This window comes from Corvus brachyrhynchos, unplaced genomic scaffold, assembly GCF_000691975.1.
Source record: "Corvus brachyrhynchos isolate BGI_N302 unplaced genomic scaffold, ASM69197v1 scaffold43, whole genome shotgun sequence".
NCBI lineage: Eukaryota > Metazoa > Chordata > Aves > Passeriformes > Corvidae > Corvus > Corvus brachyrhynchos.
In genome coordinates, this window is record NW_008237353.1 from 2,498,153 (window position 1) to 2,503,109 (window position 4,957).

At 43.2% G+C, this 4,957-nt stretch overlaps 1 non-coding gene across 1 annotated transcript; it reads left to right on the plus strand.

Annotated features, from left to right (window-relative positions):
• Nucleotides 1-3,494: 3,494 nt before the first annotated feature.
• TRNAY-GUA lies at nt 3,495-3,584 on the plus strand. Its single transcript is given in 2 exon segments — nt 3,495-3,531; nt 3,549-3,584. It is a non-coding gene; the product is annotated as a tRNA-Tyr (tRNA).
• Nucleotides 3,585-4,957: the final 1,373 nt, after the last annotated feature.

Genomic DNA, 4,957 nt, shown 5'->3' on the forward strand with positions numbered 1-4,957 from the left:
GTTATTAGAGTTGTCTCTGAAGCTGGCTCAAGGAGTCCTACATATTATTTACATCACAACAAAGCCTGGGGGCATCAGACAGGGCTGGGGGTCTGTTGTGCCAGCTGCTATTCGGCCTTTAAGTACAAAGATAGTTCCTGGCCAGAAAAGATTTCTATCTTGAATTTTAACAGGTAGACCAGAGGGAGATGATGGTTTCCCTGATGCTTCAGACTCTAAATTCAAGTTGCTGTGAGTAGTAGTCTTTAGGAAAACCTCCTCCTCTCTTGCAGGAGTATCGAACAAAGCTGCCAAATTGAGATACCCTGAAATCATCGCCAGCTGGTGGTGCAGAACCCACAGCAGTCAACCAGTGGCGTGTAACACACACCAGACAGAAATAAAGTGAACAGGGAGATTTCACAAATTTATTACGAGTCCAGCCTAACGCTCATATTCAGAGCATGTGTGGATTTCCACCTCAAAAGAAAACAATTCCTGCAAGTCCCTCAGAATTGACCAGATTTTTAAAAGCTTTTCACTGGGGGAAAAAAAACCCCAACAAAACAACAAGGAAAACCAAACCCGAAAACCTTTAAACCATTTAAGGCCACCTTAGAAAGTCAGCCTGTAAGTATACAAAACACTGGAGAGCATCATATGCTAATCTGCACTTAACAAAACACATAGCATTACCAAGAGTAATTATACAGTCCAGCTATTAGTAGCTTTACCTCTGGCTGCTCTCCATCCGGCTTTCAAGCTACATCCTTTCCTTTCATCTTATTCTACACCACATGAAACAGGTGAGCTGTTCCCTTTATATAGCTCAGGGCTCCAGTCACATTGCTCTCAAAGCTTGGTATCTTCATTTAATCAGTTAAAAGAACCGAAATAATCAGAGATCTTTCATGAACTCCATGCCAAATTTTAATTCTGTTAAGCATTCAAAGCTTACCAAGTTAAAAAAAAAAAATCAAGAAAATAATAATTAATTTTTCCTAGGAATATCTACTTTGAAAAGCTGCCCTGGAGGGTACATTTGTAGTTTAGGAGAATATCTTTCACAAATCACCCATATATCACTGCTAGCAAGTTGCACAAAAAGAGATCTCCAATGCTTTTTATTGTCAAGGCAACACTGTGGTTTCTGCATCCCAATTGTTCATGCATAGATAGTAACAGCATCCACTTTTTATCTGATCCATTTGAATTTTCATCTTGACTTTAACCACTACTGATTTCTTACAGGAGAGTACAAATTGTTTAGGGTTATCTTCACCAGTAACAACTTCTGACAGCAAAGAGATGGCAATACTAGCCCTGAAGTCTGTGTTTGTTACCTATGGATTAGATGACAGTGCCAAAGACTTAAACTGGGTAGAGCATTAATTTTCAGTTTTGGGGTCCTTGAATGTGTGGGTGAGAAGTAGTGAATTATTTTTAAGGGGTCTGTGCAAGCTAACTCAGATAAGGCAGACTCATGACAATGGGCTTAAATTGGCTTGAAAGGAGCCTGAAGTGCCCCTTGAAAATGCTGTGGGGGTTGCAAACTGGAAAAGATTAGATGCCTGGGGCTATGCTATCTGCTCTGATTTAGGAGCTTGGGTCCTTGTTATCTGCTGTGCCATTCTTTCTCCAGTACAAGATTAACCCCACATTCTTGCATATGGGTCCTCTTTCCACCTAGGCCATTTGACCCCAGAGAGTGCAGATATTGCCCCTTCAGGCATACAGCAGTTCTCTTGCTCTCCACCATATGCTTTTCTTTACAGCATCAGCTGATGTGCTGCTGGTGGGTAAGTGACTGTCATGATGCACCACAGGTCCCAGGATTCCTGACCTTCCTATATTCCCATGAACAAAACCAGTGAGACATCTTACTGAGTTTGTTCTGAGATATGTGCTGGTTTAGCAGTGGAGGAGCATTAAGATGTCTGTTAGTATGAAAATAAATAAAATGTGTGTGTGAGGTTGGCTGTTAAGACAAAGAGCTGTATTTTCCAAACAGAGATGTATGTGGTGATAGTTTTGCTGTGAGTCCATCTGCTCTGTGGAGTCACCCTCCTGACATGGAGGTCACTGTTGTGTTCGTTTGCTAAAGACCTCTGAAGAGCAGCTGGTACAACCTGTAAAACCTCTCTCCAGACAGGGTAGACTTTAAAGTTAGGTCACATTAATCAGGTCTGTGTCAGTCAAGCTTGGAAATTCCACCTTCCAGACAAACTTTACAATGGTGAAAATTTTTACTTTTGTGGTATTTTTCTCCCCTTATATTTCAACAACATTTCTCTGGTGGTAGCTTGCGCCTGTCACCTTTCACTGTGCTGAGCAGAGCCTGGCCCTGCCTTCCCCATACGCTCCCATTTGGGAGCTGCAGACTGCAGGATGATCCCCCTTCATCCATCTCTTCCTCAGGCTGAACAGCCCAGCCCTCTCTGCCTTCCCTCCTCCACTCTGTGCTCCAACTCCCTCACCATCTTGGTGCCCCTCCACTGGACTCACTCCATGATGTCCATGCCTGCCTTGTACCAAGGAGCCAAGGTGGGCCACAGCATTCTCAATTCAAGCTCATAAGCACTGAACATGTTGGAATAATCACTTCCCCCAACCTGCTGGCTACATGCTTTCTGCAACAGCCCCATGTTTGGGGTTGAGTCACAACGAGGAGGTGGAGGTAAGCATGGTTAAGGATGGATATGCTGTAGGGCACTGAGGTAACACTGCTGCACACACTCCCATCACAAGTAGGATGGCGTGGTTTCGGCAAACAGGGTGTCTGCTCACAGCTTTGTGCCCCACCCTGCTGCTCAGACAGACAAATGCTGGTGAATCACTATAATTCAAAAAGAGTGTAGTTTGCTTTCAATTGCCACAGCTGTGAGCTGCAGTGCTCAGATGATTCACAAAGGGTTCTGCCTTCCAGGCCCAGGGGCTGGGGAGGCCACTGGTTGTAATGCCAGACATTGCAACCTCATCTGTGCTCAAGGGGTCTTACTTGCACTGAGGGAGTTGGAGAGATTTGAATTGAAACCACAGTGCTTATTCCTTTCTGTCCTTCTCTTCTGTTCCTCTACATTAATACACTATGGAAGCTGCCAGGGAGGTGTTAACTGTTTTGTTTGCTGTTTTGTTATTGGATTTGGCTGGAGAACTGTTGTGGAGAATTGTGTGGGGGAGGTCTCCCTCTGTTCCTAGTTCAACTTAGGAAATGTGGCAAGGTCACCAAAGAGTGGGCAAATTTCTTTGTCAAGCCGTAGACAGATTTCATATGGGTCATGAGAAGAACTCCAACCTTAACGCTACCACCACCAACAGTCTTACAAGAGCTGTGAACTATTTGGCAAAGAAAACTGGCAGTTTTGTAACCAAAATCCAATTTCACAGGAGAGTTAGCTTTGTGCCTTTTTTTGGATACTGTTTTGCTGTTGTGAAAAGCAATACATATGGAGGCCCATTAGAGCCTAAGGCTATTGTTGATCAGTCTTGACTCATTCTTGGCACTCCTTTACCTTCCTTTGATAGCTCAGCTGATAGAGTGGAGGACTGTAGGCTGTCTCTGAAAATTAATCCTTAGGTCGCTGGTTCAACTCCAGCTCAAAGGAAAGATCTTTGAGGTTTGTTTTCGCTTTTGTCTTTCACTTTTTTTCCAGAGTTTACAACTTTGCAGAACTTCCCCTTCCAACCACTCTATACCCTGTGAGAAATTTAGTCTATTTTCCTTGTCTGCTTCAGATGGTTCTTACAGCTGCGGTGCTGTAACCACTGTCATCTCTCTATGGAGCATTCATTCAGGAGTTGGACTCAGTGATCCTTGTGGGTCCCTTCCTACTAAGAATATTCAGTGAAATTTATGAAATCTACCTAATCAGTTGATGCCCAACATAAGAGCTTCTGTTCCTGCAGGGGCTCAAAACCTTCCACAGGCCCTTGAGAGTTGGAGCAGACACATGGTGCAGAACTTGCAAAGCCTCTTTTACCTGAGTTGGGTGTGGAAAATGGGGGCAGGTCCAATTATTGGAGCACCCTTGTTTCTGGTTTCACCCCTTTTCCTATCTCATTCTCTCATCTTGAAGTTCTGAGGCTTTGAGCGGGGCAATGGGGGGCTAAGAGAGCTGGGAAAGAGAAATGTTTTTTTCTTCCCCAGCTCTCTTAGACAGAAAGGGAACACCAAGATCATTCAAGTTCTGATACCTGTCTGAGACAGTGACTACATGCAACAATAGTCACTGCCCTCCTGAAAGGGCGCGCTGTCCTGAGGTATATGATTTCCAAGCACTGTCCATTTCAATGAAGAATTGTAAAGGTTGGGGCTGGTACAAAGGAAATGGATAAGAAAGAGCCCTGAGAAAGGACACCAGAGGCCAGGTTAAGAAGACATTTTAAGGACTCATTCATACAGGAACCAACATCAGAAACTTTCAGAGAACAGAAAACAGGGGACTGTGACCTGTTAAAATTTTGTTTCACACAGGAAACTGACTCACTTTCACAAGACACAATGAGTTCTGAGACGTCTGTAAGAAGCTTTATTAAAGAAAAGATTAGAGGGTTTTATATGTTTACATTAGACGAGATGACATTAGGGATCTAAATCCCAAAGCTCATGCAAAGCTCCTCATGCAAAGCATCTCCTCATGCAAAGTGCATTGCTAAGCTGAACAAAGGTAGAAGGAGGTAGCAATTTCATTCAGTTGATTACCTTTCATTGTGCTTAGTAAGAAATATTTGCTAGTAGTTGGAGTCAAATACATCAAGAAACCAGTTAGAATGAATAATCAAGTGATTATATGTAATTCCAATATTAAAAAATTTTTTTTTGTTTTACTAATTAGCGTCAGATCAATGACCATCGATCATAGTACAACACTTGTTTTCTTTGTCCTTCCAAATTCAGCTGCGTTAATTCCCCTTCAGCCTGCAAAGCAGTACAGACTTGCAGCCTCATAACCATAATGGGTTTTCAGCACAGGAAGGC